Raw genomic sequence first — 13,757 nt, 5'->3', positions numbered from 1 at the left:
AAGGTAATTCTTCGTGCTTGTTTTGTTTCAATCGTTAATTCCATTTCAGAATTAGTCAAAGGCTACTAGCATACTATACTCAACTGCCTATATTTCTAATGGTTGTGGAATTTTGATTTTTTAAGTTCTGATTTTCATGTTCATTTGATTTCTTCAAGTTGTTACATGTGTACCACATGTTGCCCAAAGCTCATGCTACAATTGAAATTATCAGCGACTCCCACCATAAACATCAAATAGGTTTTCTTCTTCTCTTACTCTTCTTCTTTCTGTCTGTGTTCTTGATTTTCCCTTACAAGTGGCGAGTGCTTGGATTTGATCAATCTAGGGTTCAAATTTTGATAATTTATAATTGAATCGTTGAACTGAGGTCAATTAAGCCATTTTTAGTTTTTTTTTTGTTTGGTTACAGGGTTGGAAAGACATCTCGGATTGTCGAGGCAGTATGAGAACTATCTTCACACCACCCCTGCTATTCTTTTAACCCTAAACGCCACTCCTACAGATTCACCACCACCAACTCTTCTCCCTCATCTTTCCTTATTGCATAAAATTGTTTTTCCTATGAATTAACTGTAAGGCTGCTGCAATATGTGGTAGTTCTAGATTCTTTTTTTATTTGTTATGGAAAATCCTGTAGCCACCTGACTACTACTGAAGACCGAATCTTATTACACATACTTATAGACAAGAGAAAACAACTTTCCTACTCTTAAAGTCACGGTAACACACCTGTGCCAATTTTTCATCAAAATATATTGTCTTCAATGAAACTTAAAGTTCAACTTTTCCCTGTTGATGAAACTACACGTAGAGCCTTGGAAATGGTAAGAAACAATAATAAATTTTGTACTTTATCTTTATCTGTATAATAATAGAAATAATATGTTTTTGTTAGGACAATCACAACTCGCATCTGGAGCTGACTTTAAGTACACATAAAGAAAATATCATCGGTTTTGGAACATATGACATGTATATGGGCTAGCTCTATTGTAGCAGCATCTGGAGAATTAAAACTTGTGCCTTATGATGCTCAAACATCAAATCTTTCCAATTCTCAGAAATGGAATCAGGATTCCGTCTTAATGGGGAGCCCTCCGATTTTCCGTTTAAGGTTTCTCTCTCTTTAATTTTTCATTTCTTTTTAACAACAATTTTTACAACATTCTAAGAAAAATCATTGATCATGGTTTTTGTGTTTTTTAAGGTATGGTTGGTTTGGTAAGGGTGAAGAACGTAACAACACTAACAATGGTATTGGTATTGGTGGAAGTGTGGGAATGGGATTGTCTACATTGGAATGGGTTAATAGTCTTACTAACATAAGCGTAGGTGATTTGCTCTCTGAGGTATCTCATAATGCAGTGGGTCCCACTCCATGTCATTAGCAGATTTCATACAGCTGTGATTCTTTTGATGCTGCAATTGCTGCCCACATTAACAAAAATCATCATGCCAAAAATAAGGATTCCATTCCACCACCATTAAGTCTTCAATTTATGATGCATAGGAAACATGTGATGCCTTTTCCTTCCCTAATAATACTGAGAAACTACTCTCTCAACTAAAACTTATCATTTTCTTTTCACCAATCACCATTTCTTTTTATATAATATACTTTTATCTTTTTATTTGTTGATAGAAATCAAGTGAACCAGAGGAGCCGAAAGAATGTAAGAATGTGAGTTTGATGAAAATCATATTCCTGCCCCAAAGGATCTCACTTCACTTACTGATGTGTATTGGGTATGTATTGTATTGTATTGTCTTTAGTTTTTTTAGTCAGAAATAATGGATTTTAATTTATTGTTTAATTGCAGCCGGAGTCTTTACGACATAATGATTAGATGAGACATATGGTATAAGAAAAGAAGTAAATTATGCCACCAATTTCAAGGCGCACCACCTTTTTTCTTATTCTTCCTATAAACCTTCCATATGCGTTGTTGGGTGTCGGTCTATTTGAAACTTCTTGCTTTTTTCTTAAAATACAAAGATATAAATGCCTTCCTCCTCCTCTTCATCATCAGAAATAGTCTAAATTTAGTTTTTTCTTTAGTTGCAGGATCACCATAAGCTCATACACACATGGCCTATGCACAAAAGAGAAACCTGGCTAAAGAAAAACAGCATAAGGATGATGTGTAAAGCATATTATTTTGGTTTGTTTAACTGAACAGGAGATAATCTGAATCTGGGGTAGTCAAAAAAATTAAAGAAGGCAACCTGCATTTACCTCTGTAGTTATTTAGAAGAGTTCCTGATAGCCTGTTACCTTGTTTTTTTTTCCTGTAATGGTAGAGTGCTGAAAAACCATTTAAACTCTTTTTTACAGGTGAAGCACAATTTTCAGTGATACATGATTCTAAGTGAATACAAGGTGTATCTTGAGGTCCTTTCTCAAAAGCATTCTATCACAAACTCAATCATGATCATGTTTTTTACTATTTCAACAATTGGTTGCTTGCAAGGTATGTATTTTTCACATGTGAAACAAATTGAAAGAGACACTAAGACGATTAATCGTTATGCTCCCTTTTATTTGTGTTTGATTAACAACGGATAATCTTTTCTTCACAATTGTACATAATCATGGAAACTTGTTTATTATCTGTGATCATTCTTGTCCTTAAATGAAACTTGCAAACAATTGATACACTAGAAGTTTGCCCTCAGATCCATCTCAACTGTTATGGAATGAAAGATTAGTGTTTAATTATGCATATTTTTATTAGAAAACCTTGGTTTATGATTTGTTATTATATATAGATATTTGTATAATTTTTAAGGTAATTTACAATTTTGGTCCTTATGATTTTTAATGTAATTATCAGTGGCTTGTTTACAACTATCTTGGAGAGGGGTGATGAAATGACTTTTCTTTGATCCAAAGTCTACTGCCAAAGTTTATGTAAGTTATTTCTCATTTATTTGATATAAAAGTGAACTTTATTTTTTTTGTAAAAGATTGTTGGGTCGGACTCTATTTACATGAATATAAACTTTAGATAATATGTGAAATTGTGCTGATAAAGAAGGGTAGTTCTATAATTTTCTTCCTAATTAAAAATCTAGTAGATGCTCTGTAATAGTCAACACAAATGTTCAAAGAATCAAATGCTAGGAGAAAAGACAATTTCCGAAGACCAGTATGCAAACACGGTATTTTCTTTCACCAACATATATTACCATTTACTTTTAGGTCGGAATGGGAATTGAATTCCATTCCGGTCCAACACTTGGTTTCAAATGCTTCCAACAAAGTCTCCTTCCATTGCAGGAATAAGTAAGTGGCACTTGGTTTGCCTAATTCAATGAGATTGAATAGGAATCGGAATCCAATTCCATTCCAATCCTTCTTTCGGATGCAAGATATGAAACAATAGAAAAGATATATTCGGAAATGCAAAATATGAGAGGAAATGCAGAAATATGTTGATATTATACTTTGAAATCAAATAGCAGTGAGTGTTTAACTTTGGTATTTCATTGTTAATGTTTGGATTTGGATTATATATTTATTTGATGTTTTTGGTATTTAAATGATAATGTTTGATTTGGGATTGTATAATTACTCATTTGCGAGGGATCAACAATGGAAAAGAAAAAAAAATCATATATTAAATTTGAGAGGGATCAGCGACAGAATATAAAAAAAAACATAGAATAGAGTTTTGCGAGGGATTAGCGACGGATTAATGGTGTTGAGTTTTGTCGCCGATGTCCTAAATAATTGTATCCAGTGACGAATTTGCAATGGATGATCCGTCGCTAAGGTCGTCGCAAGGAAAAAGTAATCCGTCGCTAGGTTATTAGCCACACTCTAACTGGCTAGAGAGTATGTTTATCGCTTATCCGTCACAATCGTCCTTTAGCGACGGAATAGCGAGGGATTTTTCCGTCTCTGAAACCCGTGTTTCTAGTAGTGTAAATCCACAACAGTACATTCCAGCAGAATTCGTTAGTGTGGTTTTGAACTTTCTTCGTTCATGGTCCTTTAGGCAGAATTTCTTATCCTTATTAATACCACGGGAAGGGATCCACATCAGCATTGGTGGTTTGGATACCATAAACCTTTTCCTGTTACTGAGTGCTACTGATCTCCATGACTTGCAGACACCACTAAAAGCAACAAAATCGATGACCCCTAGTTGCATCATAACTAATAAAAGCATGTCATGATTGAGGTATGACCAAAATCCCACATCATCAGTCTTGATGGTCTTGCTGTTAGATGCATCATCATCATTCTGGTTTCTAGTCACTCTCCTTGTCATATCCATTCCTAAGCTTGCAAAAGACAAAACAAACATTCTTGGTAAAATGCAAACTGCACGTAGTCTTATAACGCTTGTAAACAGAAAAAGAGAAAACAAGCACGGAAATGAACAGGATCCGCAAGTAATGACAAACACAAAATAATTACAGACTACATCATATACAATCTAATTAGCAGTTCTACAATGATAAATGCTCTTAACAAGAAAGGGTAGATCAGCTATTCAGCCACATGGTAAAAATGTTCCTTTATGAACCAAAAACAAGGTTCTGACCACAGCGATATCTTTCTTTACCCTAAGGCTTTTTCCTGTGTTTATGCTTCTTGTAATCCGAAGCAACAATACCAAATTCAAACAAACCCTATATCACTTAAAAGAAACACTATATCAATTATCCAACAATCATAAGACATCATATATAATCAAAAAAACTTAAAGACCAAATGATGACATAATCAAAACATTTCAGGTAACATGAATACTTATCACAACAATATCACTCCCATTTTACTCTTCTGGTTCATTTACTTGTATGTATTAAGAGACTGACAAAATATCTTACCAGTTACCAAAATCAAAATTTAAGGTCCACCAAACCACACACACCTATCTCATGTTATCTTCACGGAGAGGAGTCTGAAGGTACCTACCAAAAAGGAATGTAGAGGCAACAGGGGAATAAGTATTTGAATTATCTGGACACTTTCTTTTAAATTTATTTCTCCAGTGAGTATCTGGTTCTCCATAAATAATTCATTTGGATAATCATATGACTTATAGTAAACACTTAAAATCTCAAGCACAAGAACAACTAGTGTTATACCTGTCCAGTGGTCGTGGCCGGACTGACCGATGTAAAAACGCTAGATCAATTTTACTTTCTTTTATAGCATCCTATTTTTATTTGTTACCATTAATCCATTATAATATTGCACTATGGACAAATCTATTCAATTATAGTTACATTACATATAAAGTTGTTCATTTTTTTTTATAGACAGATGCAATTGGAGCAATATAGATTGAGTTGTTTATTATATATAGCATCCTATTTTGAAGTACATTGCTACTTTTTCTAAAGTTAATTGAAGTATACAAATAAATAAATAAATAAATAAAGCTAGATGATTTTAGTTTTTATCTTATTACTAAGAGATTGTATACTCTAACTTACAAAATAATAATAATAGTAATAGATTAACACAACTGAAACCACACAAAAAATCTATTGAAGCTTTGTTATTCAATACCTTCTTTAAAGCATTAGATGTCAAAGGAAAAAAAAATTGTTGTCAGTGACTTGGTAGCTTCTTGATTATGAGTGTGTATCAAAAGGATATTTGTCATGTATAACTAAATTACGTATAAAATGATCGTACCAGCATGTTAAAAATGACATAGCAACAAAAACACTTGGCACAAAATCTTAAAGAAATCATTGTTTTAGATAAATGTATTGAAAGTGCAATATGATTTTGAATAAAATGATTTCGAAAACCATAAAAATATGAAACTTTCAGTTATTCATATAGACAATCTCACCTGTGAAATCAAGACTAAGTAGTTAAACCATTCAGGCACCAATATCATAATACTTGACACAAAATATCATGTTCTTCCCACAAATATAAACATTTCTTTCATATTTTCAAACCTTTTAGGCATCATATTATAATACTCAATAATCACAAAATCCACAATATATAACCTTTCTTAAATTTAACAAAAGCATTCAAATTTTAGACTTTAATCAAAAGTTATCATCTTGAAGTGACTGGGTGACTGGCTTGCAACGGCATCAAGCTCTACCGCATGCTTGCAAAGAGTAAGTTTCATATCATCATTTATTTTATACAACACTTTATTCAGACATAACTTAATGCTTGCAAAGAGTAATGTTCCTTGTTTGCTTCATATGATAAGAATTTGCTTTCGCAAAATTAGAACAAATGAATATAAAACATAACTAGTTTTTGTTTTTTTTGGAAGACTTAGAGTAATTTGCCTACATAAAAATGACGCTACTACTAAGGATCAATAAGGGCAAAAGCATCAAAGATGTGGATTTTCATCTTTAAAGTAGGCTTATGGGTAAACTCGGTTGAAACATCAAATACTTTGGCCAAATAAATAGTGGAACACTACCCAAAAAAATCATTTTACTTTGGGAAATTTCCCGGTTTAACCACTTATATTTTATCTTTTCCAATTAAACCAAGAACTTTGACATTTTCCCAAATTAAAATTTGTAATTGGGGGTCAAAATAGAAACTTGATGTTTAAATGGTTAATTTAGAAAATCACAGGTGAGTGGTTGAGGTGCCCCAAAAACACAACAAATTAATTGGGAACAACCCCAAATATGGTCGAGATAAACATTCTTTCTATTTACCAATTGTACTTGACACCTCCAAGCATTCCAACTAAATCCTCAAACCCACTGAAAGATGCTATATATTTTTGGAAAAAATGGACAACACAATTGCAAAAATAAGCTAAGGTATGAGATATAAAGGTTAACTGGTACACAAAAATATATAGGTTACGAAAGGTTGACCAAGATACATTATTTTTGTTATCCTTTATCATGGCATATACTATTATACTCTAATAACCACAACGTGTCAAGGGACTTACCTTACGTTCAGTCTGTTGTTTAAATCAAGATATCCCTTCATTTTCAAACGTATGTCCAGATAATTTGATAACAACCATAACTATGAGCAAGTTTGTACACATACTTATGAATGGAACTCGACAGACTTTTCTATTTTCAAATCATAAACTTTATAAAAGAACATATCAATTCAATCTTTAAGGACAAGTCATGTGACAACTCGAAATTTTTTTGCTTTGATAGCTCAGTCTGTCAACCCAACTGAGTGTCAGACTCATTTCTAATGAGTTCTAGCCTTGTTAAAGGTCATTCTAAGGAGTTTTAACCTAGTACACTTAAGGAATGAGTGTTAGGAAGTACCTGCTAAAGCCACGGAACAACAAATCAAGCATAGCCTCACCAAAAGGGAGTTCACGGCCAAAGCACAAGAGTTTACGGCCGTAAACTCCAAGCTGACCATAAACTCCTCTATATAGTCTCCATCCCTTCAATTTTCTTTCATTATTTCACTTCCATCTCAAGAACACTTGAGTTTTCTCTCAACTATCAACCCGATCTTCATTCTAGATCTTCAAAAGTTGTAATTTTTCTTCCTTGATTTGTTGATACATATCATTATCTAGTATAATTCCATGATTCCATCCATGAAATCATTCCATTTTCTAGATCTTCAAGTTTCACCAAGAACACACACTTGTTCTTGGTGGCCGAAAACTCCTCAAAGGCACTCTAAAGTGTGAGTATTCCATCTATCATCTAATAGTGCATGTTAAACACTAGATTATGGCTTTGAACACCATAAAACTCAACATCAAAGTGAGTTTACGGCCATGGGTTTACACCCTGGCCGTAAACCCTTAAAAGGGTGATGTTTTGAGCCCTAAACACCTATAGACCCTTGCCAAACCATAGAACATTTGAACGCTTCAAACTCCTTGCCTTTAAGGCCCAAAATGAGACGATTTGGAGAGTTTACGGTCATAGGGTTTACACCTTGGTCGTAAACACCTCAACACCCCTCCAAATCATTAGTTATGCTCATCCTTGTGAAGTGCAATAGTCCCTCAAGTCTCCCAAGCCTTCAAACACCCTCTTAGGCACCTTTTACCATGAGTTTACGGCCGTAAACTCCCTTGGCCGTAAACTCCATTGGTGGCCGTGAACACTCCTTAGTCTAATCACATGTGATTCTAACACTTGGTGAAAGTGTTTCCTGGTCCCGTGAGGTGTTTCCTTGCATTAGGTTGCTTCCAAACACTATATTTATGTCAGTATATGCCATTATATGTCATTTAGGACTTGTTAAGTCTTGGGACTTCATTCGTGGAGCTTCTCCTCCTTACACGCATATTCACTTGAATCACCCACATCAGGTGAGTTCATACCCCGTAATCAATTGATAATTGATAATTGTGTAATTGTTTAATTGTTTGTTAAAACAATTGATAATTGTGTAATTGTTTGTTAAAACATCTTTCAAAGGTAGCTTATGTCTTTAATAAGTGATCGAAACATTTCAAAAACTCTTTTAAATTTATGTTACTTTTTAGTTTAACTAAACTTCATTTTTAAAGTGCAAGCATAACTTAGTAGTAAAATGGGTCTTTTCAATAACAATTCAAGTAAATCACTAGTAAACTATAAGGAGTATAGTTTAGGGGTTTAGTTCATACTAAATACTAGTACATACTATAAAGAGAAACAGGGAGGTAGATACAATACAGGATAACATAAGAGAACACACAATAAAAAGAAACAGGGAGGTAGATACAATACACGATAACATAAGAGAACACACAATAAAGAGAAATGGGGAGAAAGATACAATACACGATAACAGGAAGAACATACTAAGATACTATAACAAAACGAACTTACTAAGATGATATAGCATGGAACAACTACATCATCTAACTATACCAATAATCACTAAAGCATTGTTCTAAACAAAAGGTGATAGCATATTGGGTATACATGATCATATAACTTTAATGTGGATTACACGGTCTAGTGTCACAAATAGCATTTTGCTAGGAAATTCTACTCTCATGCAATCATTCACCTAGTGTAATAACTTGTACTCTAAGTGAATACTATACTTCATTCTCATTCAAATATATCTCATATGTCCATCTATGAGTTGAAAACCCTAGACATCTCGCTTCAAGTTCACTATGGACTAGATTCTCTTATTGGGCCTAATAGACCAATAAACCTTGAACCCGAACTATTTTAGGCCTAAAGACCCTAATTGGACTCTAACTGGACCCCACACTCATAAAACTTAACATTTTCGGCCATGTGAACCTAAAATGGTTCATTTTATTCCTAATGGGCCCAATGGGCCGAAAATTTATAATTAAACTTCATAAATTCGAACTAATCCAAGGAAGCACAAACCAATTCCTCTTCATTCTCTTTAGCCCAATTCTCAGCCCAATATATATATATATATATATATATATATATATATATATATATATATATATATATATATATATATATATATAAGGGATTAAGAAAGAATTAAGGGATAAGTGACACCTCATAATTACATGGAAGACATCCATGCATTGTCTTCCATGTATCTAGGCATGCAAGATTTACCTTCCATATATCAAGGCAAAGCCTTTCCCCTCCCTTTCCTCTACCTCTCGGCCAAACACCCCACAACACCACCTCCATTTATTTCTTTCAAATCTCTCTCAAGAACTCTCCTCATCTTCCTCTAAATTTTCGAGTTTTGGTGGGTAGATTCAAGAGGATCTTCATCTAGATCATCAACTTTGAACTCATCAAGATTCGAAGATCACTTCAAGAAGCTAACTAGAGTCATAACTTACACCACCTTCTTCTTATCTTCATCAAAACCGAAATCCAAACCCCAAGGTGAGTTCATACCCCCTTGTTTTCTGTTTTTACTTGTTTTTGGGGGGAGAATACAAGTCTTATGTGTAGATCTATGTATATATGCATGATTATGTGTGTTTTCTTGAAACATTTGGTGGTTATGTGTTGACTACTTCACTAATCTAAAATATGTTAAGAAACTTGAAGTGTATCACTAGGATCTTCATATGAATCTTGAGAAAAGTATGTTACATAACATATAATACATGTAAACTTGTAGATCTGGGATTTGTATACTTGATATAGCAAAAATAAGTGTTGTGCTTAAAGATCTATAAACTAAACTCACAAAACAGCCCTTCACAGAAAAGTTTTGGTCCAATCTAGGACAGTTTTGACCCTCTTAATGGAAGTATTTTTTAAAACTGTTTTACATGGTTAAATTTCAGATTTATACCTTTAAAATGACTACTCTCACGTTTTCATACGATTTTTCTACAATTTTTGGCGAATTTTACAAAACTGCCTATCAAATTTGAAACACTTTCGGACCAACCTATGAAGGTGAGCAATTTCACACTAGTTTGAGGCCATCAAAAATTTTAAGAAAAATTGTGAACAAAGTAGACAAAATTTCCAAACTTCTAGAGTTTACAGATCCAAATTTCGACTTACGATGAATTTTCTACAAATTTTCCAAAAACTAGGTCGGAAAAGCCCAAAACCAGAAAAATGTGCATTTTCACAAAAACCAAGCCAAAATGATATTTTTGAAAAAAATAAGTTTATAAATGTTATTTTTACCACAAACTAGTCATCAACACATGTTTTGAACAAAAATGGAGACTAAAGTGTTATTCTTACAAAATTGGGCTTTAATCGCAAATTTTTGGCTTATTGGGCCAAGAATGTCATTTTTACAAAAAGTGGGCTTTAGATATCAAATATGTAAATAATCAAGTTAAAATAAACAAAACAATAACAAACAGGTTAAAAACGATATTCATATCCTTATTGGGCCTGGAAATAATATACATGTTTAGTGAGCCTTAGTGTCCTTTTACATGTTTATTAGGCTCGGGATAGGTATTCATATCCTTATTGGGCCTGCAAATAATATACATGTTTAGTGGGCCTTAGTGTCCTTTTACATGTATATTGGGCTTAGGATAGACATTCACATTCCTTTTGAGCCTGGAAATAATAGACACGTATAGTGGGCCTTAGTGGTCCACCTACATGTTTATTGGGCCTGGGAATGGGTTTTTTATATGCATTCTTCTTTTTATGCTATTTTAGTGAATACTTGAACTACAACCAATGATAAACCAACAAATGGATTTAATTTGATCATTTTCTAGGTTATTGGGCCTTAGTGACCCATTTTATGTGTGAGAGGTCATGTATATGTTTATTGGGCCTCATTGACCCATTAACATGTGCGACGGACCTTGGATACTATTTGTGTGTTATTTGGGCCTGTAAATACTTTACATGTGAAATGGGCCTTAGTTGTCCTTGCATATATATTTCAGGCCCATGTTATATAATCTCATTCCAATTGGGTCTTGAATGATTTACATGTTTAGCGATGCCTTAGTGGTTCACTTACATGGATCATTGGGCCTGGAAGGAGTTTATACCTTTTTCTTCGCGTAAATTCGGTTAAGGGTCTAGTGAGTTTTTGTCGGTTGGCACCTATTAAGTGTACGATCGTAGCCTGTAGTTATAACCAGAGTCTCTTGGAGGGAGAACGGGGATTTGTGTATAGATCTATACGGGGTTGACACCCCACACCTCAGTTGTTCACTACAGTTAGACTAACTTAGTCTAGGGTGACGAAAACCTTATAATCAAAGTCAAAACCGGCGTCCAACGACGCCAAGACAGGCGAAATTGTCATTATTTAGTATGGTTATGACGGCTCGCTTAGAGGAATTAACGTTATGAAGTTTACGGAAGACGTTTTTTTTACAGGAAACATCGGGTTGTCTGGGAACATTCTCTCTACATGCTCTTACATTCTCTCTACATTCTCTTTACCTTTTTAGTCAAATAAACAATAACATACATGCATTAATACAAGATCTAACACAAACACATTAAACAGTTTTCAGAAAATATCGGATTTTCTGGTGGTTTTCAAAGTTATACTAATCATTTTCACAAACATGCTTATGAACTCACCAACATTTTTATGTTGACCGTTTTCAAATAACTTGTATTCTCAGGAAACCGTTGAAGCAGGATGAACGAAACAAACTAATGGATATTGCGTTATATTTTTGTTTCATCATACTCTTACTATTTTGGCATGTAATATTCAAATACAATACTCGATGTAAACAATGAATGTCGTTATATTACATGTGTGATAATGATGTTATGTTTCAATTATATTCACTGTAATGCTATTTCAAGACGTTGTCACGCGCAAGCCCCCAGACGTTTCTGTCGTCTGGTTCGGGGGTGTGATGATTGGTATTAGAGCATTGTTTATAGTGAACTAGCATATCTAATCATGCAGGATATGCAACTATAAATACAATGGGACTAAACAACTCTGACCATAATAATTAAAATACATACCTATGTATGCATTTAGAATTATAACACAACAAGAACAGTAAAAGTCTTTGGAGGATTTGAACATCGCTATTAAACTCGGGCAGTTATGTAGTCGTATTAGGGGTGAATGTAACCTGATCAGCTACATTCATTCAAAATACGACCAACACGTGTTTGAGAGTAATCGCGATGGACAATGAATCAAAAACTTACCATTTAATTATCCAAAGAGCTTATAGAACCAAACCTAAACAAAATTAAAATACTATAGGAGTATTTGGTGTGCTATTTGTTTCTAGTATTTATACCCCTTCGTGCAATACACTATAGACGAGTATCGTTAGCCATGAAACCCCTATCTCCCTAGTCAGGGAATAGCAGGCTGGCTCGACTTAGAGGAAGAACCAGAGGAGGAACACGAAGTAGAACTTGCAGATGGACCCTAGGAACCAAGTTTTCTCAACCACTTCTAGTCAACCTTTTCATTATTTTCATCGATAGCATACTCATCTACTCACGAAGCAAGAACAAAACAGTGTCAACATCTACGACCAGCCTTGAAAGCATCAAAGTCGTAGAATATCGCGAAGAAAACACTACGTGAATGGATAAAACTATCGGAGTTGAAAGATGAAGCTTATAGGTATGCGAGTTGAATTGGGCGTCGTCTGGGTGATCGCCGATAGGTTAACCCAATCTGCCCATTTCCTGCTAATACATAAATCAAACAAAAAGGAAGTTTAGCATGGATCTATATCCAAGAGATTGTGAGACTCGATGAAATATCAGTATCTATTATCTTGGATCGGGATAACGGTATTACTTCAAGAATTTGACAGTCATTTCAAAAGGCTATGGGAACATAGCTAAATATGAGCGTCGATTACTACTCTCAAACCAATAGCCAAAGCGAACGAACCATTCAACCACTCGAAGTCATGCTATCAGTCTGGGTGTTTGAATTCAACAAGTCAGGGGATACCCAGTTTCCCTTGATCAAATTCTCATACCATAACAGCTATCGCACAAGCATCAAGGCTGCTCTCTTTCTAGGCTCCTTATAGTCGTAAATGCAGATCACTCGTCAGTACTCACACAGGAACAGAAAACTATTCGCGAGACGTCAGAGAAGATGACCCAAATCAGAACTCGACTTCAAGCATCGCGATACCGACAAATGAGCTATGCTGACGAGCGGCGTAAGCCATTAGGATGTCAAGACGGGATCGCGGGTTATTAAAGGAATCTCCTTGGAAAGGAATGATTCGCTTTAGGAATCAAGAAAACTAAACCCACGATACATCGGACTGTTCGAGATCCTTGCTCGGATTGGTCCAAAGACTTATAGGCTGCAGCTACCAGTAGAGCTTAGCAACGTACACCATGTGTTCCACGTCTCGAATCTGAAAAGATGCATATCATATGAAACTCTTATCATT

At 34.5% G+C, this 13,757-nt stretch overlaps 1 long non-coding RNA gene across 3 annotated transcripts; it reads left to right on the top strand.

Moving 5' to 3' along the window:
* Positions 1-242: 242 nt before the first annotated feature.
* Positions 243-3,534, top strand: LOC145086323 (uncharacterized). Of its 3 annotated transcripts, none has more exons than XR_013700380.1 (6): positions 243-827; positions 899-1,117; positions 1,211-1,749; positions 1,824-2,474; positions 2,838-3,165; positions 3,284-3,534. It is a non-coding gene; the product is annotated as an uncharacterized LOC145086323 (long non-coding RNA). The 3 variants fall into 3 exon arrangements; XR_013700379.1 differs by having other exon boundaries at positions 1,824-2,914; positions 3,082-3,165; XR_013700378.1 differs by having other exon boundaries at positions 1,824-3,165.
* Positions 3,535-13,757: the final 10,223 nt, after the last annotated feature.

Source organism: Lactuca serriola, chromosome 2 (assembly GCF_051521515.1).
Source record: "Lactuca serriola cultivar US96UC23 chromosome 2, Lser_US96UC23_V15, whole genome shotgun sequence".
NCBI lineage: Eukaryota > Viridiplantae > Streptophyta > Magnoliopsida > Asterales > Asteraceae > Lactuca > Lactuca serriola.
Note: the sequence above shows the minus strand (reverse complement) of the source record. Positions and strands in the feature narration are given on the sequence as shown.